The sequence below is a fragment of the Schistocerca americana genome, chromosome 7 (assembly GCF_021461395.2).
Source record: "Schistocerca americana isolate TAMUIC-IGC-003095 chromosome 7, iqSchAmer2.1, whole genome shotgun sequence".
NCBI lineage: Eukaryota > Metazoa > Arthropoda > Insecta > Orthoptera > Acrididae > Schistocerca > Schistocerca americana.
The window spans coordinates 439664378-439689111 of record NC_060125.1 but is presented as its reverse complement, the minus strand read 5'-3'; positions in this window follow the sequence as shown (position 1 = coordinate 439689111).

The window sequence follows — 24734 nt, the reverse complement described above, 5'->3', positions numbered from 1 at the left end:
GCCGGTGCTATTGATCAGTAAATGTAATCATTTCGCGTACTCCATATGCTCTGTTTCAATAATGAATCTTGAGTGGACTGGAAACCTCTAAAAGGGTGTATTACTCTTTTTTCCGGAAGTGTATTTTCGAATAGAATTTTATAAAAATCTGTGCATGAATGACCCTGAAAATGAATCTTACTTATAATTATTTCCTTAAAAGTTTCCTCACTAAACCTACATTTTTCAAGAGCCCGTAAAGCATTTGTGATACAGAACACTCTTTCTGCAACAGCGTTAGTGTCAGGTAGAGCTAGCACAAACTCTGTAATGAGCTGCAAAATTTTGCAGCAGGTACCTTGAGATTCAAGGAATGACGAAGTTTTGCTTGAAACAGCAGATCGACCTGCAAGGAGGATTGTAAAAGTAATTTTACGCAAACTGCAAAATAATTTCTCACTTTGCTGTTCTAATTTCAGGCATGCGAACTCAGTTTTAATTTCCTCATTAAATACACAATTTCTTTTTCGCGTTTCTGTCAGAAGTCTGCAATATAACACATCAAGTAATGCAGCCTGTGACTCTAACGGTCTAAAACCACACGTCTAAACGTGGCGACGTAAAGCAGCCATGGAAGTAATAGGTAATGTACAAAGAAAGCAGAGGTGACAAACTGCTCGTCATGTGAAAGAATTACATAGTACCAACCAAATTTTTTCGAAAAGTGTTCATCCTTGAGTTTGCTTTGACCAGACCGTGGATTTATTCTTTGGATATGTCCTCATTTGCTCTCTATTTAGTTATGTTACGAGCTATTTTTGTATGGGATGGTTAAAGGACAATATACGTCACGTATGTATTTTATGGGGATAACAGGACACTTAAGCCAAATAAGGGATATTCCGTAAATGTGGAAACCTTGGCAGCATTTTGCTACAGTCTTTGTGAAACACTGATTCTCTTAGTTTATCTTTCTTCCGGGTTTTCAATTGGATAGCGTCTCCCAAATTACGCGGTGTTTCAGGTCCGCCTGAGATTGGCTACACATTGCCGAAACGTTTTGTAATTTAGACGACACCGACCGGCTGAATTTTAAAATCCTCCCCGCCGAGAAAAACATAAATATCATTTTCCTGAGCAAGGCTGTAACACTTTCGTAATCGCTTACGCGCCACAGCCACGCTTCTCAGAAATTACTTTTACCTCTTCCTCTGCATCGACTTGATGAAGTTATAAAAGACTGAAGACTGTCGCACTGGAGGCACGAGAGCAATCTCCTTTGCTGAAACACTCCCGGTAAAAAAAAGAAAAAAGTTTTCTATTTACTCTCCTTAGAAAGTGTATGTTCATTCGTGAAACACTCCAGATAAAAAAAATCTTCAATTTACTCTTCTTACAAAGTATATGTTCGTTCCGCTTGATCTCCTTCTACGAAAATAATCTGCGAATCACTGTACAGTGCGTCGCAGATAGCGCTTTTCATTGTAGCATATATTACGGGTTCTTCCTCTTCCATTTACTGGTGTAGCGTGGGAATAATGGCTGCTTTTGACCCCCTGTGTGAGCTGTCGTTTGCCTGATTTTATCTGCAGAATCTCTGCGGGGGAAATACGAGTAAGTAGAGGTTGGATACATGTACAAGGCCCATTCAATAACTACACAAACAGCTGTACAGCAAATATGGTTTAGTAAATTAGTAATATTTTGGCCTATGTTTGCCCGTAATCCCCAACACCTTGTACGCACTTGTCCCATTTCCTACAAGTTTTCTTTACTTCCTCGGAAAGTATTCTTCACTTGATCTCGAAGCCATCTGTGTACCATTGAGATTTATGCCACACAAAGCTTCTTTCATCGGACCAAACTGATAAAAATCCGAAGGGGGAAAGGCCAGAGCTGCAAGGAGGAAGAGCTAGAATTCCCAGCACGCGTTACCAAATAGTTTCCTGCAGCAGTTGTGGCGTATGAAGTCGTGCGTTGTTTAGAAGATGGAACACGCCTTTCCTCTGCCTCTGATTCTGCCTTTGCCTTCCCGGACATTTCATCTTCTGAGTGGACTGGCAGTATAAGCTGTGAAAATGGCTCGTGTAAACAGTTTTAGAAAACTGGACCAGGGCGCTTTAAACGACGGTTAACGTTACCTTTGTAACTGATGGTTGCGTTTGGAATTTCTTACGGACAGGCGATTCAGTGTTTTTGAACTACATGCTTTGACACGCCGGCTCCGTCTGAAAATTATGTATTCAAGTTTTATCAAAGATTAAAAACCTACCCTGAAATGCAACACTTTCGCTGCTGAAACTATTTTCGAGCACGGTGCAAATGCGTAAGGTCTATTCTTCGTGACGAACGGTAAGTTCCCTGAAAATGCATTGCACAAGTCTTACGATGGTTCAGTTTGTTTTGAATAATGGAATGAGGTGTAACAATATTTGCTGGACAGTTTTCAGCAGTTTGTTCAACAGTAAGCCGTCATATGTGACTAATTAAACGCCGACGTCCATACTGCTACCAAAAGCCCTGGGCGGCGCTTGTCGGTTACGCTCGTAAGTTAAACTACACGAAAAAACACGCGGGCCGTGCAACTACTGCCGTATTGTCCATTCATCCGAAAGAATATTTCTGACGGTTTTACGCTTTCCGATGTAAAAATCAGATCACAGAACTCTGTTCTTCCAAAGTACTTTCTTCAAAGAGTAAATAAGATCTTAGACCAAGGGTGTCTAACCCGCTAGCGGAAGCAACTTTCATTGCGGCATCTCCGACACGATCAGGTATATATACAGGGTGGTCCATTGATAGTGACCGGGCCAAATATCTCACGAAATAAGCATCAAACGAAAAAACTACAAAGAACGAAACTCGTCTAGCTTGAAGGGGGAAACCAGATGGCGCTATGGTTGGCCCGCTAGATGGCGCTGCTATAGGTCAAACGGATATCAACTACGTTTTTTAAAATAGGAACGCACATTTTTATTGCATATTCGTGTAGTACGTAAAGAAATATGAATGTTTTAGTTGGACCACTTTTTTCGCTTTGTGATAGATGGCGCTGTAATAGTCACAAACGTGTAAGTACGTGGTATCACGTAACATTCCACCAGTGCGGACGGTATTTGCTTCGTGATACATTACCCGTGTTAAAATGGACCGTTTACCAATTGTGGAAAGGTCGATATCGTGTTGACGTATGGCTATTGTGATCAAAATGCCCGACGGGCGTGTGCTATGAATGCTGCTCACTGTCCTGGACGACATCATCCAAGTGTCCGGACCGTTCGCTGGGTAGTTACGTTATTTAAGGAAACAGGAAGTGTTCAGCCACATGTGAAACGTCAACCGCGACCTGCAACAAATCATGATGCCGAAGTAGGTGTTTTAGCTGCTGTCGCGGCTAATCCGCACATCAGTAGCAGACAAATTGCGCCAGAATCGGGAATTTCAAAAACGTCGGTGTTGATAACGCAACATCAACATCGATTGCACCCGTACCGTATTTCTATGCACCAAGGAATTGCATGGCGACGACTCTGAACGTCGTGTACAGTTCTGCCACTGGGCACAAGAGAAATTACGGAACGATGACAGATTTTTGGCACGCGTTCTATTTAGCGACGAAGCGTGATTCACCAACAACGGTAACGTAAATCGGCGTAATATGCACTATTGGGCAACGGAAAATCCACTATGGCTGCGACAAGTGGAACATCAGCGACCTTGGCAGGTTAATGTATGGGGCGGCATTATGGGAGGACGGATAATTGGCCCCCATTTTATCGATGGCAATCTAAATGGTGCAATGTATGCTGATTTCCTACGTAATGTTCTACCGGTGTTACTACAAGATGTTTCACTGCATGACAGAATGGCGATGTACTTCCAACATTATAGATGTCCGGCACATAGCTCGCGTGCGGTTGAAGCGGTATTGAACAGCATATTTCATGACAGGTGGGTTGGTCGTCGAAGCACCATACCATGGCCCGCACGTTCACCGGATCTGACGTCCCCGGATTTCTTTCTGTGGGGAAAGTTGAAGGATATTTGCTATCGTGATCCACCGACAACGCCTGACAACATGCTCCAGCGCATTCTCAATGTATGTGCGAACATTACGGAAGGCGAACTACTCGCTGTTGAGAGGAATGTCGTTACAGGTATTGCCAAATGCATTGAGGTTGACGGACGTCATTTTGAGCATTTATTGGATTAATGTGGAATTTACAGGTAATCACGCTGTAACAGCATGCGTTCTCAGAAATGATAAGTTCACAAAGTTACATGTATCACATTGGAACAACCGAAATAAAATGTTCAAACGTACCTGCGTTCTGCATTTTAATTTAAAAAGCCTACCTGTTGCCAACTGTCCGTCTAAAATTGTGAGCCGTATGTTTGTGACTATCAGAGCGCCATCTATCACAAAGCGAAAAAAAGTGGTCCAACTAAAACATTCGTATTTCTTTACGTACTACACGGATATGTAATAAAATGAGGGTTCCTATTTTTAAAAAAAAGCAGTTGATATCCGTTTGACCTATGGCAGCGCCATCTATCGGGCCAACCATAGCGCCACCTGGTTTCCCCCTTGAGATATTTGACCCGGTCAGGATCAATGGACCACCCTATATATATATATATATATATATATATATATATATATATATATATATATATATATATTACGTGTGGCTTAAAAATATTTGTCTTCTTCCAATGTAGCTCACCTATGCTAAAAGGTTGGACACCCCTACCTTAGATGATATGTTTACGCAAATATTATTCCAACAAATGACTGGAACTTCCGTAAGGTTGCCAACTAGCACTTGCAAAAGTTTTAAATTTCCTGCATTAGTGGTTGTCTTCACTAAATGTGTTGGCTTGTTTAATTATTGACTGATATTAGTAATTTTTGCCCTGAAAGAGGATTCTAGATGTTTCCTAAGTAGGTTCTGGCGACAGGTACGCCGTCTGCCTTCGAGAGCCGGCAGGTTTAAATTTTCAACATTTCTGACACACCCGCTTGCTATACAAACAAGCTATTCACACCTCTCTTCTTTTTGTACACTCTATGAACCCCGTCAGTGCGACCTTGTGTGTGTTCCATACTCTTGAGTAGTATTCAAGTCCAAGTCACACACGCACCTTCATAGATGCTTGCGCGGTAACTCAGCGTGCTCGATCACGGGGACTGGCCACCCTCTGTTACAGGAAAACTGAGTGAAGCTCTCATCAGTTGAATTGGAAAGATGTATTGCGATATCCACCCAGAACCGTTGACAGAAAAGCACCGAAGGAACTGTTCAAAAAATAGAAGACAAAACAAAAAAGTCTTTAGAGTACTTGTCCGTGAAAGGCAAAGAAGCACAGAATTTAAAAAGAAAAGCAACCGAGATCACTAGCACACGCCAGTGCTGTGGCACTTGACTTTAAGGTAGTCGGCTCCACACCAGATGGTGGAAGACATTTTCGTCACCAGCAACTGGACGTCAAAGATAGGGTAGGTGGTGGCATAAAGTTCCTGGTCACCAGATTTTGCGCCAGTATCCTGAATTAAATACCATACTTCTGCGCAGTGATTCATACAGTGAGAGTACGTGACACCGTTGGGGACGTTAAGTTCTGCGGTGTCCTTGGTGCTATTCGAGAGTAACTTATGTGCCAGCACGGGTTACACCGTGTCTGTTCTCATATCATCGAACTACACAAAACATCAGAACACACTCCTGTTATAGTCACCTACACTCAACAGACATATTTTGATGCAGCCCTTACATGGTGAGAGGAAAGGAGCCATTGTACGCTGAGGAAGGAACTCTTTTCTTTTACGCAGTTGGACCTCCCTTCGTCTCTGATGACATCGTGATAAATTTGTAACAGTTCTAGCTGTTACGTAAAGCGCCTGTCCATCACAGCTAGGGAAAATAACTTGGCGACACTAGCTACATCGTCTGTCTCTCTCTCTCTCTCTCTCTCTCTCTCTCTCTCTCTACCTCTATATCTCTCTATCTCTCTCTCTCTCTATATCTATCTCTCTCTCTCTATATATATATATATCTCTATCTCTATATCTCTCTATATATCTCTCTCTCTCTCTCTCTCTCTCTCTCTCTCTCTCTCTCTCTCTCTCTCTCTCTCTTTCGTTTTTATAAAAGGTATCTGTTTGTCATGTTTGGAATCGTGGATGAAAATATGTACCAGGTTTCTCTGACCTAGGGCCTCTCGCAGACAGACATATGTAAAACCCTAATCAACGCTGTTCCTATTCCGGCATCCAATGTGTGAAATCACAGTTACACTATAATGTGATTGTATTTTATTACTGTTACGCTAGAATGTGATTGTACTTTACTCACAGTCCACCTGTACGATGTCATATACTATTTGACGATTTTGTATCGCCATTGCCACTGTAGAGTCTTGTACCATGGGAAGCAAGGAGAGGGTGTTGTTTGGTGGCCAGTATCCTCCTTCTACAACATAACTACACACATATATTAACATGGTCCTTTATTCATAAGAACGAGAATCTACTTATCTTTATGCTAGTCCAGGTGTTGTTACACAAGCTCTTCCGTAATAGTCCACGCTAGCCTCACTGCTGGTGAAGTAAAAGTACTGCTATAAAAGCTACACTCTCGTAGCCATTAAGGTGAACTGAAAGACGCCAACTAGAATAGTAGCTGGGCTGACTGCAACTGCGACTGACTCGGCTGACTGAATGACTGTCTGTGACTGACTGCGCCCTAGGGTCTAAATACTGGCGGTCGAGAAGGCGTTGGCAGCACGTTGCTCGCGAGTCTGTCTCTGGCCTCTCTCCTGATAAGCGCGCTTGATTCAGTACGTATTATCGATCTTCTTGCAACATCTTTGCCGACTGGTGTGCTGGCGACAGCTTACGCCATCACAGATGAAAAGTATTTGGACCTCCCTACATAATGCGAAATTGACCACTAGATGTCACTTTAGGGGGATCTCCCCTACCCAACCTGCCCAGATGCAGATGTAAAAGGAGATAGGGAGTATTGTTTTGTCAGCAGTAGTAGCAGAATGAGTCGATCGAGACAGTTCAGTGATTTTGAATGAGAACTAGTCATTGGTTGTCACCTGCGTAACAAACCCATCAGGAACACTTCAGCCCTTCTAAAGCTGCCAAAGTCGACTGCTGGTAACGTGATTGTGAAGTGGAAACGTGAAGGAACCACCACAGCTAAACCGGGACCAGGCAGACCGCATGTACTGATGGACAAGGACCGTCGAGCATTGCGAATTGTAGTTGTACAGATTCACATATCAGCGGAAGGAGTCAACAGCGAGTTCCAAAGTGTTATCAGCAGTCCAAGTAGCACAATGCATGTGTTTAGGGAGTTAAAAAGAATGGGTCGCATTGGTCAAGCAGCTCTTTATAAGTAAGCTGCACGTTTATGCAGTCAGTGTTAAATGACGGTTGAGGTTATGTAAAGACTGACGCCACTGGACAGTGGATGACTGGAAACGGGTAATTTTGAGTGACGAATCATGCTATACCCTGTGATAATCCGATTGGAGGGTTTGGATTTGGCGAACCCGTGCGCAATGTTATCTATCATCATGTGCAGTACCAACAGCGAAGTACAAAGGAGGTGTTGTAACAGGTTCAGGATGGTTTCCGTAATTCGGGTGGGTCCCATTATTGCGCTCAAGAAAATGCTAAGTGTGAGAGGAGATGAACTCCTTTTACATGTGAGTACAGTAGTTGAACTCTTTGGAGACGATAACTGTTTGCATCAGTGTGACACTACACCCTCTCATAATGTGGCATGTGTGTGGCAATGTATGTATGTATGTATGTATGTATGTATTAAACTGGTGACCTAGAAACGATGGAGAGGCTTCGTCCTGCTGGAGCCCTTAAAGGTTCACAACCCCACAACAGGCCACAACAGTCCACTCACCCCACCGCCGCCCCACACCAAACCCAGGGTTATTGTGTGGTTCAGCCCCCAGTGGACCCCCCCCCCCCCCCCTGAGAATGTCTCATACCAGACGAGTGTAGCCCCAAATGTTTGCGTGGTAGAGTAATTATGGTGTATGCTTACTCTATAATGGAGTTTGCGCAGCAATCGCCAACACAGTCTAACTGAGGCGGAATAAGGGGAACCAGCCCGCATTCACCGAGATAGATGGAAAACCGCCTTAGAAACCATCTACAGGTTGGCTGGCACACCGGATCCCAACACTAATCCGCCAGGCGGATTCGTGCCAGGGACCGGCACGCCTTCCCGCTCGGGAAGCAGTGCGTTAGACTGCGCAGCTAGCCGGGCGGGCTGTGAGGCAGTGGTTTGTGGGTAATAATAATCCTGAAAGGTACTGGCCTTCCCAGAGAGCCAACCTGAACTCAGTGCAACATCTTTGGAATGAGTCAGAGCATCGAGTTCGCTCCAGACCAGAGCGTCCAAAATCGTTGCATTCCCTGCTTTCGTCTCTTGATGAAGAATAGGTTGTGATTCCCCCATATACATTCAGGCTCTCACCGAAAGTGTCCCCAGCAGTTTTGAAACCGTCATAAAGAAGAAGTTTCTTCACAAGCCATATTAATTTCCGCTAATAGGCATCTCGAAGGCCAACACTAGTTCCTGTTAGATCACCGAGGTTAAGCACTGCCAGGCTTGGCTAGCACTTGGATGGGTCACCGTCCGGGTCTGCCGAGTGCTGTTGGCAAATGGGATACACTCAGCCCTTGTGAGGTCAATTGAGCATCTACTTGATTGATAAGTAGCGGCACCAGTCACGAAAATTGACAACAGCCCGGGGAGCAGTGTGCTGACCACGTACCCCTCAGAGTCCACATCTGGTGACGCTAAAGGGTTGAGGATGACATGGCGGCCGGTCGGTACCATTGGGCCTTCAAAGCCTGTTCGGACGCTGTCTCTTGTTTTTAAATATGTGTCGTAATACTTTTGATCAAATGGTTTACATATACAGGTTTAGTGTATTGCATTCCGTCGTTGTTTGATGTTTACGTCTTTTCAGAATGTTGCAGTACAAACAGCTGTTTAAAGTCTTTTCAAAAATAGTTATGCCTAGTTACGTTGATCACCAACAATCCTTAGCGCCCGTCAAGTTCAACAAGATCCAGCATAGCTGAAATATGTTGTGAAGAATCAGTCACATTCTCAAAATAATGCTTTTATGAATATAACGCTCACAATGGAAGCATACTCCAATATTCACAGCCTAACCTTGCTCTTGTACAGAAAGGAGCCAAGTACGCAGCTATAAAAGTATTTGATCACCTCTGTTGTGAAATAAAAACGTTGGCTTGCAATGGAAGTTTTAAAAACAGTTCGAAGTCGTATCTGGTTAACAATTTCTTTTAGAACATACATGAATTTTTGAATAGACTGTATCTATAAGTCATTGTGTCACAATTATTAAATGTTACTGCAGATCAAGATCAAAGTAAAAAACGAATTATGTAAACGGCCAGCACATAGTCGTATTTTTCAGGAAGAAAATGTATTTTTTGTAAAACAAGTGACGTGTACCAAATACGATCCGTAGAACACGCAAATAAATTACTGTTTTTTACTACTGAAAAAGTTCGTTATCGCAACAATCTCTTTGTGATCGAGTCGTGTCGTCTTCTAGGATAATATCGTCGTTCATAGGTATAAAACGTACAGTAACAGCCGGACAGTGTGGCCAAGCGGTTCTAGGCGCTTCAGTCTGGAACCGCGCGACCGCTACGGTAACAGGTTCGAATCCTGCCTCGGGCATGGATGTGTGTGATGTCCTTAGGTTAGTTAGGTTTAAGTATTTCTAAGTTCTAGGGGACTGATGGCCTCAGATGTTAAGTCCCATAGTGCTCAGAGCCATTTTATTCGTACAGCAACATCAAAGATGAAGATAATATCGGGCTGCCACCGTTCACTCGATGCAAAATTCTCAATTGTATGGCGTATATATAACCGTCCCTAGTACACGAACAACTTGGATTTTACAGAACAGCCATACATGTAATAATGAGGCAAAATTACCAGTTTTAAAGTAGTGAAGAACATGAGCGAGACAGATAACAGACGAATAGCATGTCGCACATTTGGCGGCACAAAGCGCCGGACGATTTTGCACAATGGCCGCATTTTAGCACAGGAAGCAGGAGCAAGGCCGTCGACTTCGAACTCGGCAAAAAGACACAGATGACGTCACTCCCACGCGTTACGTAGTCGACTTTAACAGGAAACCTAAAAGAGACCAAGTATTCCGTCATTCATGTGTTAAAAGAGTACCTACGGAGGCCAAATGGAGAGGCCACAAGGAAAGGGTGAAATGCAGGAGAATCTGAAGTCACTGATGGGAAAGATCGGCGGTCTCTGGGGTCTTCACATGGACAGTGTTAGGAACCAGACATGTGGCACCGACTGTCTTCTTAAAAAATGCGAGTACTTGTTTGAAAGGTTATTCAAGTTAATCGTGACATCTTGACTGCCTTTTCACGTCAGCAGCTGCGCAATCCGTTTTGTAGGAGAGAAGAGCAGATAAATAGTTGCTAATATCCCATTTATACAGTAAATGGACATCATTCAGCGCCAATATGATGGATGTATAGGAGTTATTGACAAAGTTTAATCGGGCTATAAATCGTGCCCTGTTAGTAAGTGGATTAAGGACCGAAAAGACCCACCGTGATTTAATTACAAAATTCGGATTATTCTGTGGAACCAGAGGCTGCTGCACTCTCGGTTCCAAAATGGACGGGCAAATGGCGACGGGCATGAGGTAGTGAAAATTCGTGCGTTTGTAAAAAGTTCTATGCGCGAAGCGCACAAAAACTACCACCATCATACAACTATTTTGTCAAAAACTGACATTTTGAGCCAGTGGCTGTGTACAGAATATAGCTTGACTCTTACACAGAAGATTACAGCAACCAGCCACTCATTACAATGCTTTTTTTTTATTTAAACAGCACCGTTACCGGTTTCGAACCGACAGGTTCATCTTCAGGCGGCTAGTTCACGTTTTACATTAGATTTCGGCTTTTGTTTCCCCACCTGACGAAACGTCCTTGCGGTGGCATTTAAATAAAGAAATAGCATTGTGAAAAGTGGCTTGGCGGTGGCATTTAAATAAAGAAATAGCATTGTGAAAAGTGGCTGATTGCTGTAATCTTCTGTGTAAGAGTCAACCTATACCACCATCATACTTTAACACAAAATCTTGCCGAAAACCTGAGTAGATTCTGGTCCTACTAAAATCTATGAACGGGTAGAAGGCTTCTATCCATCCATTCGTTGATCACTCTAGTGTGGCAACAGCAGACAGCAAAAGAAAAGCTGAAGTTTTAAATTTCGCATTTAATAAACCATTCCCGCAGGAGGATCGTACGAAAATACGTGAACCCTGGGACTACTCAGTTCTTTAGAAAATCAGAATTATAATCTCGCCACAGTTATTTAAAGGAGATAGGAAGCCCAGGATCACTGGTGATGGATAAGCTTGTGAGTATTGTACAATTTTAATTTGACTCAAAACAAATTTTATTATAAACTTCAATTTGGACATTTGCCCTCTTACTGATGCAATATACAAATCTGCACTTTAATTGAATCACATAAACCCGAGAAAGAATCATATTATTTTGCGTCCGCAATCAAAATCATTGATAATAGGTACGGTGAATAATCAGTCACAAACAATCGTTCTTGTTTAACCATATCTCAAAAGACTAATAACATTATACACTTCCAACCAAAGTTACACAGCCACACAATACCACAACTTCATAAACAACAAGAGATCTTAAAGCTTAATGAAACTGAACTGCCCACATGAAGGCCCACAGTGAAACATGCTCACACTAAAAATACAAGGTGGGCGAACCACGGACGCAAAACTTGCACACAGAAATAATAACAAGTTGCTTGTTCATTAAAGATACACAAATGGTTAAAATAGGTGTTAAATAAGAATGGCTACTAATAACTCAACCAGTAAAATAACTTTCAGAAACGCTAATATTATAATAGGGTGGCCTCACTTAACTAACAGACATAATGACTCAGAATGATTCCCAAATTGCACTTAACTTTAGAGAACAGCTTCAAGGCGCATAGCGGTGTTTGGAAGCAATAACGCTACGGCCGGCAGACAATACAAGCGTTCACTGCCTACGGCTTATGCACAGGGTCACATAGCAGGCGGTATGTATTTATATATAATCCGACCGGCACAACAATGAGCGGTCCTGACAATCCATCACCGCGCCGACGCCAGGGAACAAGCAGTGTTAACAAATGGCCTGCAGCACAAATAGATTGCAATGAAAACAAGGTTCAAATCGCAGCCACACTGGAATAAATAATATGCACACCGCCAAATTATTACGGAGCAATACTCTAACATTACCCGTCTCCCAGTAAATTAGCGGGAAACTTTAGAGATCACTTCCAGTTGCCTTAAGGCAGGCCGGCCGCGGTGACCGAGCGGTTCTAGGCGCCCCAGTCCGGAACCGCGTCACTGCTATGGTCGCAGGTTCGAATCCTGCCTCGGGCATGGGTGTGTGTGATGTCCTCAGGTTAATTAGGTTCAAGCAGTTCTAAGTTCTAGAGGACTGATGACCTCAGATGTTAAGTCCCATAGTGCTCAGAGCCATTTGCACCTTAAGCCACTTTCTACGTTAAATAAACATACCAAATGCTGCCGTGAAAAATGGTTAAATCATCAACTCTACGGCTGCCGGGCAGTTACTCAACCTCAGCCAGTCCCAAAGCTGGCAATATGCGCTACAACAAGTTAAAATTTGCATCAAAACCACGGGTAAACAGAAACGGAATGTGGAACATAAGTCTCCTTAAAAACAGCCACTGTGCAACCAAGTTCAGAACCATATCCGGCAGCTACCCATGCCACCATAAGTTTCAACAATCTTCTTACAAGGGAACCTCCCCATCGCACCCCCCTCAGATTTAGTTATAAGTTGGCACAGTGGATAGACCTTGAAAAACTGAACACAGATCAATTGAGAAAACAGGAAGAAGTTGTGTGGAAGTGTGAAAAAATAAGCAAAATATACAAACTGAGTAGTTCATGAGAAGATAGACAACATCAAGGAGATTGGGAATGCAGGAGCGCCGTGGTCTCGTAGTAACGCGAGCAGCTACGGAACGAAAAGTCCTTGGTTCAAATCTTCCATCGAGTGAAAAGTTTAATTTTTTATTTTCAGTTTATGTGACAAACTCTTATGTTTTTATCACTTTTTTGGGAGTGATTATCACATCCACAAGAAAACCTAAATCGGGCAAGGTAGAAGAATCTTTTTACCCATTCGCCAAGTGTACAAGTTAGGTGGGTCGACAACATACTCCTGTCATGTGACGCACATGCCGTCACCAGTGTCGTATATAATATATCAGATGTGTTTTCCTATGGATGAATCGGTTGACCTATGACCTTGCGAGCAAATGTTTTCGGTTCCCATTGGAGAGGCACGTCCTTTCGTCTACTACTCGCACGGTTTTGCGATGCGGTCGCAAAACACAGACACTAAACTTATTACAGTGAACAGATACGTCAATGAACGAACGGACAGATAATAACTACGCAAAAATAAAGAAAGTAAAATTTTCACTGGAGGGAAGATTCGAACCAAGGACCTCTCGTTCTGCAGCTGCTCACGCTACTACGGGACCACGGCGCTCCTGAACTGAAATTGTCCATGATGTTGCCTATGTCGCCCATGGACTACTCGGTTTGTATATTTTGCTTATTTTTTCACAGTTCCACACAACTTCTTCCTGTTTTCTCAATTTATCTGTGTTCAGTTTATCAAGGCCTATCCACTGTGCCAACTTATAACTAAATCTGAGGGAGGTGCGATGGGGAGGTTCCCTTGTTAGTTGAACACAGAATAAACGCCATAAGTAACTTGGAGCTTGCAAATTACGAGCTGGGAAGCTGTTCAGCGTGAGACGACGAACCCACCACAATTTTGCACGTTAAGGCGCCCAATGATCGCCACCGTGCATCCGGCGCGCGCCGAAAGACAAGGGCGGCGAGCACGGCGAGGCCCAGGCACCACGTCAGGGACGCGGGCTTGTTTTCAACGCAAGTTGGCTCGTTGAACGCCGACCGGAGACTCACTCATCACACGTTCACCGGGAAAACCGCCGGGGGAACAGTCAAAGATAGCAGGACAGCTGAATATCGATATCAGCGATGCAAGTGGAGCATCCTAGCGCCAGCCGCCGCGGCTCAGTACCGTCGTTTGACCTCCCATATGGAGGACACAGCAATAGGCACCCCTGGCACAGAGAAGCAATTGAAACAGTTTAAAAGAAATAAGTCGCTACGTCGGGGTGGAATCTCAGTTTGGTTTTACAGAGAGAGCTCTATGGTATTGGTCTCTTAGTTGGCTTGCAATTATTACGAATCTCTCGCCCAGAGCAAAGTCCCATGTGACTGGAAAAAAGCACAGGCGACTCTTGTATATAAGAGGGGTAAAAGAACGGACCCGCAAAATTACAGACTATTGCCGATTTCTTGAACATATTCTCAGGTCGAATATAGTAAATTTCGTGAGACGGATTTAGAAAGCGTCGCTCATGAGAAACTCAGATTGCTCTTTAGTCACATGAAATCCTCCGAATCATTGATAAACGGCGGCAGACAGACTCCATGCTCCTAGATTTCCGAAAAGCGTTTGACACGGTGTCCTACTGCAGACTGCTGGCGAAGGTTCCGAGCTATGTGAGTGACTGGAAGACTTCTAAAGTAACAGAACCCAGAACGCTGTCCTCGAAGGCGAGTGTTCATCAGAAACAAGAATATCATCAGGAGTACCTCATGGACATCTCAGAGTGAGAAGCAATCTGCGGCTGTTTGCTGATAATTCTGTGGTGTACCGGAATGCGGGGTCATTGAGTGATATAGTAGCGTACAAAATGACGTACGAGGTGCGACAATAAAGTAATGAGACTGATTTTCTTTGCAAGATGTGGCAACACTGTCCGCAGCTCGTGGTCGTGCGGTAGCGTTCTCGCTTCCCGCGCCCGGGTTCCCGGGTTCGATTCCCGGCGGGGTCAGGGATTTTCTCTGCCTCGTGATGACTGGGTGTTGTGTGATGTCCTTAGGTTAGTTAGGTTTAAGTAGTTCTAAGTTCTACGGGACTGATGACCTCAGATGTTAAGTCCCATAGTGCTCAGAGCCATTTCAACCATTTTGTGGCAACCCTGTAGGCTTGCGTAGGCACAGTATATTTGACCATGGTCTATAAGCTGCTTCTAGTCCAAGCGCCGCGCGGTATTAGCCGAGCGGTCTAGGGCGCTGCAGCCATGGACTGTGTGACTGGTCCCGGCGGAGGTTCGAGTGCTCCCTCGGGCATCGGTGTGTGTGTTTGTCCTTAGGATAGTTTAGGTTAAGTAGTGTGTAAGCTTGGGAACTGATGAACTTAGCACTTAAGTCCCATAGGATTTCACACACACTAGTCCAAGCGGCACATCGACGCAACTGCCCAGTCGTGAGTTGTGCTGTAATAAGTTAACAAATGTTTGTGTCTCTCGTCACGGAAATGGAACCGCGTAATACTGCGCAACGGTATGCCATTTCTTTTTGCATTAAAGTGCGTGAAAACGCAATGACAACTTACAGTAAGCTTCAGAATGCTTTTGGAGAGGAGGTTATGTCAAGAGCTTAAATTTTTCGTTGGCTTAAATTGTTTGGTGATGGCAGAACGAATGTTGAAGATGAAGACCACAGTGGACGACCATCAACCTCACGGACAGATGTCAACGTAGCCAGGTTGCGTGAACTCGTGCGATCTGATCGAAGATTATCCGTGAAAATGATTGAAGAAGAAATGAACATCAATTGAGAAACTGTTCGTCTAATAACTGAAGATCTTGGTATAAGAAAGATTTGTACAAAAATGGTCCCCAAAAATCTCACACCACAACAGCGAGAAACACGAAAAAATGTAGCAGCCGATCTGTTAGAGTATAGGGAAATCAATCCAGAATTGTTGAGCCGTGTTATCACTGGTGATGAAAGTTGGTTTTTTCAGTACGATCCAGAGACAAAACGCAAAGTTCGCAATGGTGCTCAATGGGATCACCCAGACCAGACAAATCTCACATGTCAATGTCAAAAGTGAAATGCATGCTTGTGTGCTTCTTTGATTCCAAGGGAATTGTTCATAAAGAGTGGGTGCAAAATGGCTCTGAGCACTACGGGACTTAACTTCTGAGGTCATCAGTCCCCTAAAACTTAGAACTTCGTAAACCTAACTAACGTAAGGACATCACACACATCCATGCCCGAGGCAGGATTCGAACCTGCGATCGTAGTTGTCGCGCGGTTCCAGACTGTAGCGCCTAGAGCCGCTAGGCCACAAGAGTGGGTGCCTGCTGGACAAACTGTTACCCAATATTACTACGGAGAAATTTCAGAAAGACTTCGCAAAAGAGTTCTTTGTGTCCGTGCCAACATTGCTGATAATTGGATTCTGCATCACGATAATGCGCCATCCCATAATGCTCTGTCAGTACAGCAACTTTCACCTCAAAACAAATTTCAGTACTACCACAGCCACCTTATTCACCACATATCGCTCCATGCGACTTTTTTCTATTTCCAAGAGTCAAAACGGCGGTCAAGGGACACCATCTTCAAATAACACAAGATGTCCAAAAAGCTGTGACGAGGGTGTTGGGGGGGGGGGGGGGGGGGGGGGATTACAGAAGATGAGTTCCAGAAATACTACCCTCAATGGCAGAAGAGCTGGAAAAAGTCTGTGCAGTCAGAAGGAAACTAATTTGAAGGAGACAACACTAAACTTGACTAAAACGGTAAGCAACATTTTTCTTTCACATCAGTCTCAGTACTTTATTGTCGCACCTCGTAGACCGAATTTCTAGTTGTTGCGATGAGTGGCAACTTGCTCTAATTGTAGAGAAATATCAGTTAATGCAGATGAATAGGAAAAACAATCCCGTAATTTTCTAATACAGCATTAGTAGTGTGCTGCTCTACACAGTCACGTCGATTTAATGTCGAGGCGTAGCGTTGCAAAACGATATGAAATGGAACAAGTGCGTAAGGATGGTAGTAGGAAAGCGAATGGTCGACTTCCATTTACTGGGCGAAGTGTAGTTCATCTGCAAAGGAGTTCTTTCTTGAGCATTGCCCAAGCGTTTAGGATTCCCGCCAGGTCGGCCTACAGGAAGACATTCAAAAATGTGCTACTAGATATTTGTTACCGGTAGATTCGATCATTATGCGAGTGTTCTAGAGATAGTTCGTGAACTCATATGGGAGTCCCTAGAGGGAATACGATGTTCTTTTCACGGAAATTTAGAGAATCGGTGTTTGAAGCCGAGCAAAACGATTCTACTACCGCCAACGTGTACTCCGCGTAAGGACCACGAACGTAAAATTAGAGAAATCAGGGCTCATACAGAGGCATATAGACAGTTGCTTCTCCCTCGCTCTGTTAGCGACTGCAGAAACGGAAATGACTGGTAGTAGTGTTAGGTACCCTCCGGCATGAACCATACGGAGGCTTGCAGGGTTATGTATGTAAATGTAGAGAACAGCTACAGTTTTTCTTTGAACTTTATTCGCAGACCGGTTTCGGAAAATGATATTTTTATTATCATCATATTTCCATTCCAAGTTGACAATGGAAATACACATTTCCGAAACAGTTCTGCGAATAAAGTTCAAAGAAAAATTGTAATTGTTCTTTGGATCTCCCCCCTCCCCCCCCCCCCCCCCCCCCGCCCCGCCCCCTCCCCCCAAAGAAGATTATCACAACATTTACCTTTCAGTAGTATTACCACTACGATTGATGACAATACTTTGTAATTGTTGGCATTCCGACAACGTTAAGTGTAGCGCCCGACACTGTAGTTTCCGTGCGACCGAGACTCACAGTTGCCGCCGTAATCCACGTTGCAGTACGGAGGTAAACTCTCCGAGCGTGTCAAAACCCCGGCGCAATTGTTCCTATGATATTTCCCAAGTTCAACGGAGATTTGTATCGTTTTCTAATCACAGCTTGTTCCCGTCAAAGTCATGAGGAATGTATGCTATTTTTAACAGAGTTCCTGTGTTCGCAAATACTTTTCCTTGACCAACCGAAGTAGTAAATTGTGTGTGGCTATCCCAGCCATTTTACAACTATGTAATCTATCAATGATTACAGTACTGCTGTTCAGCCCCACAAGTAGGATCGACCACGCACCATTGATCCAGATCTTGTCTGTAAATGATATTTTGATTAACATGAGTGTTTACTCTTGCTGAGGCATCGTCGAAACACTAGTCCGAATTGCTTAGCTAGTTACGTTTTCGCGTTAAATTTCTACCATATAAACTTCTCTCCCCGTTACCAAACCAACTATTCCGTGATATCCTTGATGTCTCAGGATGTGTGTAATCAGCCTGTGACTTCTTTTAGTGAAGTGTACAATATATTTATTTTTTTCCCCTGTTCGATTCAGTACCTCATTATCTGCTATTCGATCTACCTATCTATTCTTCAGCATTCTTCTGTAGCGCGACATTTCAAAAGCTTTTATTCTCTACTCGTCTGAACTGCTTATCGTGCACGTTTCACTTCCGTTCAAGCCCATCCTCCAGACAAATATGCTCAGAAAGATTTCCTAACATTTAATATATTAGACGTTACAGTCAGCGTTTCTCTTTTCCAGAAACTTTTATAGCATTGTTAGTCTGTATTGTTTATCCTTTGCTTCCGCTATCGTCAGTTATATTGTTTCCCGAAATAGCAAAACTCTTTTGGTATCTCATTTCCTAAACTAATTCCTTCGACATCACTTGATTTAATTCGACCAACTCCCATTACCCTTGTTTCACTTTTGTTGATACCCGTCTTACATCATCACATGACACTAGCCATTCCGTAGAACTTATCATTCAAGTCTTCTGCAGTCAGTGATACAATTACCCTGTCATCGGCAAACGTCAAAGTTTTTATTTCTTCTGCCTGAACTTTGATTCTCCTTCCATATTTTTCTTTGGTTGCCTTCATTGCTTGTGACATAAAAATCGGTCACAAAGAGGTGTAGTACCTAAAATGTTCTCGGTTTATTTCGCGTGTCAAATTCGGATAAAGTCTCAAGCATTCGATGACTGCCTCCATCGCCGTCGTCAGCGGCTAAGTCTGACTTAGCCCCAAACGAAGATGATGGAGGCAATCGTCGGAAACTTGAGATTTAGGCCCATTTGACGCGGCAAGTAAACCGAGAACTTTTTTAGGCGAGAACTCCGTCACGGAAGGCTTCGCAGCCATAGGGAGGATTCTACTCGTAAAGTGGAACGACAGCATAAAACTAGATGTAGGAACAGCAGATGCTAAACAGACTCACCAGAGATTATAATTCACTCTCGATAGAGGGAAGCTCATAATATCCTTCTTCGATCGCCTTTTTAGCATTGTTCGTCGATCTTGGACCTTTACAACTTCACCTGTTTCACTAACACATAACTGTCGAAGCACAGCTGTCACATACTTTGCCTGTGTCGACTGATTGTTACCCTATGAAATACTATCGTGGGTTAACTCATCACTAGCAAAGCACGAACTGATTACATAAAAGCCATTAGTGAGACTGACATGTGGTGTTCATCCAAGCTACCATATAGACACCTCTTTCGGGGTGTTATAACAGCAGCTTCGTTACGAAAACTATCAGGAGTTCATATAGTAGTTCAATACGCAAACACAAAAAGATTTGAGCATTTGCTCAATAAAAGAAAATGCGTGACAGTTAGCAGTGAAAATTTTTAATTCTAAACTGAAATCATTTCTTCCGAACAACTACTTCTACTCCGCGGGAACATGACGAATATTTAGCATAGGTATATCGTACAGTAGGGGAAAACTGTTTATTTTGCTGTTATATTTGTATTTAACGCGTAAAATAAGTAGTAACAAGAACAAATACGTTCATGTTTATTAAATTTTAGCCACTGTACTGTCCAGTAATCTGTAAATGGCCAGCATCTAGTCATATAGGGCGAATAGAGGACACTGAAGTAAACAAATAATACTAACAAACATAGGTCCGGAAACCAATGCTTTCCCCAATACGACTTATTACGATTGGTACATGGGTGCCTTATAACAGAGTTCCTGAGGATCGAAACTACAGATCTGCACTTAACGACAAACACGAAACAACAAATGTTCCACATGTGACGGCAGGTTTCAGCAAGCCTCCTCATTATTCCCCCGCACGCCTTCAGATATCCCAGATTTGTTCAGAAATGACTGACAACCACTCACAGTGCGCTCACGGAGTTCGACACTATTAACAAGGCTGGAATACCACAAAGTGTTAAAATATCCCCACCCAAAAAGTATAACTGGTTCAAGTCGGAGAACTTGGGATTCCGTGGTAGTGGGGAGACACTTCCTGTCGAAACCCTATTTATCAGTACTTAGTTATCCGGAATGATAGTAAAATCAAACGAGTCAGGTTTATCATTTCATAGATTACGCCTCACTTGCGGTATTCCGAAATAAACGTAGACAGTAAGAGTGTTGTGACAATTTTTTTGACTGCACTTGTACATGTTCGTATCGTGGAAACCATTGGCTTTCGGACTCATATTTACTGGGACTATTCACTTGTTTCATAGTTCTCTAGTCGTACCTTTCGTTTCTAGCTACAACAGTCGAACACCCTCTTAAAAAAAAATTGTAAAGGGCGGGATACGTAACCAACTAACTAAGTAACTAACTAAGCACTTTCCTACTTGTAGCGTGTTTTCACCTCATAGAAATGATGTTGCTGATATTTATGCGACGTATGCTATTTCTTCATGTATCACTTGAAACTGGCCTAGGCTCGAGATTATTCTTGAGAAAATAATAAATTACGAGACAGAGCAATTATGGTCCTCAAAAGACGTGCTGGGCCTGCACTCATTCGGAGAAGTAAGTGCCCGCGCCTTGATCTGCAGTCTGCTGGCGCACACAGAGCCGACGCCTCTTCCTGCGGCGCGTGCCCACGAGACCGCTGACCTTTACCAGCCAGCCCTCTTGCGTGCAACAAGCACTCTTTGATACTAGGCTTCCGGTCGTAAGTTTGAAGACCCGCCTCATAAGTCGTCTTCTCCTTTCACTGTCCAGCTGATGGTTCCCAGGTGTTCTGACCAAACATCAAATAACTTTACACAAGACCATCAAAGTACATTCCCAAGCTTATCTTCACACTGCCCAATTTGATGATCAGCTTTTATGCAGTAAATTTCACAGTCGTAACAAGACAGATCAGTTAACTACATTGGCTTCGAAGAGTCTAAATCGAACAAGTGGCTATAACACAGAACTAATACTCAGTAACTATCCCATGATGCTGATTTTCACGACAGACTCTCTGAACGATGATCAATGACAACATTACCTAGTCTTCTTCGACAATTTTCCGGCACTCTTACGAATATACACTGAACACAAAAAAATGGCTCTAAGCGCTATGGGACTTAACATCTGCGCTCATTAGTGCCCTACACTTAGAACTACTTAAACCTAACTAACCTAAGGACATCACACACATCCATGCCCGAGGCAGGATTCGAACATGCGACTGTAGCAGCCGCGTGGTTCCGGACTGAAGCACCTAGAACCGCTCGGCCACAACGGACGGCACACTGAACACCGCCTGCGGTCTTGTGTAAAGCCCATTTTAAAAACGGGCATAAGAATTATTTGATAAATGATTTGAATACAATATACACTGACGAAAAAAATGGTACACCCTTTCAGATGTTTCCAATTCACTCAAGATTTACTGTTGCAACAGAGCAAATGAGGTACTTGAATTGATTACATTTTTACAGATCAGTAGCACAAGCTGTTCTGAGATACCAGTTATCGATCCATACTGACACACCCATATTAGTACGTGGTGTAGCCTCATGGGCGACAATAAAGGCGCAGACTCTGGCATCCAGTCAATCGTACAGATGGTGAATACTGTCCTAGGATACGTCAAAAAAAAAAATGGTTCAAATGGCTCGGGGCACTATGGGACTTAACTTCTAAGGTCATCACTCCCCTAGAAGTTAGAACTACGTAAACCTAACTAACCTAAGGATATCACAAACATCCATGCTCGTGGCAGGATTCGAACCTGCGACCGTAGCGGTCGCGCGGCTCCAGACTGTAGCGCCTAGAACCGCTCGGCCACTCCGGCCGCTAGGATACGTCACCCCATGCCTGCCGAACTGTTCATGTAGTTCTGTAAGAGTTATTGGCTGAGGACTGGCACGAGTCACTTCTCGTCCCATTACATCCCACACGTGCTCCATTGGAGACAAGTCCGGAAATCGTGCTGGCGAGGGAAATTGCAGCACGTCTCGCTCAGTACAGGGTGTTGAGAAATAGGTGTTTATGAATGAATATCGGGGTTTTAGCGCTTTATAATATTTATTATATTAAACTTACAGTTATAAATAATATGTCAAATGAAAGAGCAACTCGAACAGTTTTACCAAGAACCTTATAAATGTTCAATGTGAGCACCATTTGTCATACAGCACACATCACGTTTATAGCCAAGTTCTTCCCAAACGTTGATAAGTGTGTTTTCAGTGATTGTAGCAACAGCTATTTCAATCCGGTTTCTTAATTCAGGGAGGTCTGCTGGTAGTGGAGGCACGTACACACGATCCTTGATGAAGCCCCAAAAGAAAAAATTGCACGCCATTAGATCGGGTGAACGTGAAAGCCATGCAAAGCAAGCCCTACTATTGAACCCCTTGCGGCCTATCCAGCGCTTGGGTACAGTGAAGTTCGGATTGCGGCGGACATTGCACGCTGCGCATGCGCGCTGGTGCCAAACACAACTGTTTGAGTTGCTCTTTCATTTGACACATCATTTATAAATGTAAGTTTAATCTAATAAACATAATAAAGCGTTAAAACCCTGATATTCATTCACAAACACCCTGTAATTTGAGTTTTACAGGTTGTGTGTGGCGAGCATTATCCTGTTGGAACAATAAATCACCTTCCTGGCAGAAAAAAGGGGCTAACAATATTCGCCACGTACCGAGCGCTGGTTATCGTACCCTCCAGATACACCAAAGGTGAACGAGGGTTGTAGCTTATTGCACTTCAGACCATAAGGCTTTGGGTGGAGCCACAATGTCTTGGGCGAAGGCACTCTACAAGACAGTGCCCACCAAGTCTACGTCGTACGAGCAAAAGACCAGCTCTTGCGTGCAGGCAGAACGTACTTTCATTGCTGGAGACCACGGCGCGCCATTCCATCTTCCAAGTGACCCTCTGGCGGCACCAGTCGGGCCGCGCACATGGGAGCTGTGGCGTCAGTGCAAGACGGAGTAGAGGTGTGCGTGCCCGTAGTCCCAGTTTGCAACAGTTCGTGTTGCCACGTCTGGGCTCAGAAGAACTCTTGTCTATACTGTGGCAGCTGTACGATCTGTCACTGTAGTCTATGCAACACGAAGATCGTGGCGGGTGTCTCTGCTGCGTGGACGTCCAGACCCTCATCTACGGGTGTAAGAATGTTCACGAGACTATTGATATCAGCATCATTGCACAATTGACGCAGAACGTCCAATTTCCGTGGCAGTTCTCCGGAAGGACCAGCCTACCACTCGGAAAGCCACAGTTTTACCCCTCTCAGACTCACTAATTTGGCTGTAGGAAGCACGAGTACATCTTCGTGGCATGGTTTTGTGTTTGCTTCACACATTTGCACCACACTGAGCCTTCTGGCTGTGAGCATTTCTTGCTAAATGGTGGACACAATAGGCTGTTTTGTAGCTATGCCCCTTCGCCGACGACGTTGAAACCATTATCAGTAGATTTACTATCTCACAGCTGGAATACGCTGTCATCGGATCAAAGTCGACGTCGTATTTGCAGGCGTGCTAGAGGATAAAGCTGATGTACTGGCTCTGAGCACTATGCGACTTAACTTCTGAGGTCATCAGTCGCCTAGAACTTAGAACTAATTAAACCTAACTAACCAAAGGACATCACACACATCCATGCCCGAGGCAGGATTCGAACCTGTGACCGTAGCGGGCGCTCGGTTCCAGACTGTAGCGCCTAGAACCGCACGGCCACTCCGGCCGGCAGAGGATAGAGTTACTGTGTTTAACACTGATCTGCATATTTATCAAATGGTATAAATGTTATACAGCGGAATTTTGGGTAACCAGTTTTATCCCCAGGGGTTAGCAAAATTCCGTCCAGGGTACATGGAAACTCATAATGAGACATGCTGGCCCCGGGTTATGCGTTGGTTTAAATCTTGACTGTTACTCTGCGATTGGTTTCCCGCAGTTATTGCGGTTGTTCCATGCTTCTTCCTCTTTCTACGTGTGGTAGCAACGGTGTGTATCTATATATTTGCACCTTGTACTGTCTTTGATCTGGTGCTTATAGTTTCCGGCTAGCCAGTGTGCGGCACAGTCGGTCGGTTGGTGTGGATGAGCCAGGAAATCTCCATGCGGCGCAGTGGGCCGGGCCCGCTGTCGGTCTCTACGCAGTGTCGGAGTGTGTGGGAGCTGTTCCGACCGCTACGAGGTTCGTGGCTCACCGGCCCACGACATGAAAGTTGAGTGGTGATTTAATTACCGAAGCCAGTTCTGTTCATGTTGTGCCGTTGGTTTTCATGGTTGGCTGTTTGGAATATGCCCATAACCAACAGCGAGTGTTCGAGTTGGCGAAAGTTTGGCCACCATCCGGTGGAGTTTAACTGTATTTTGGTTAT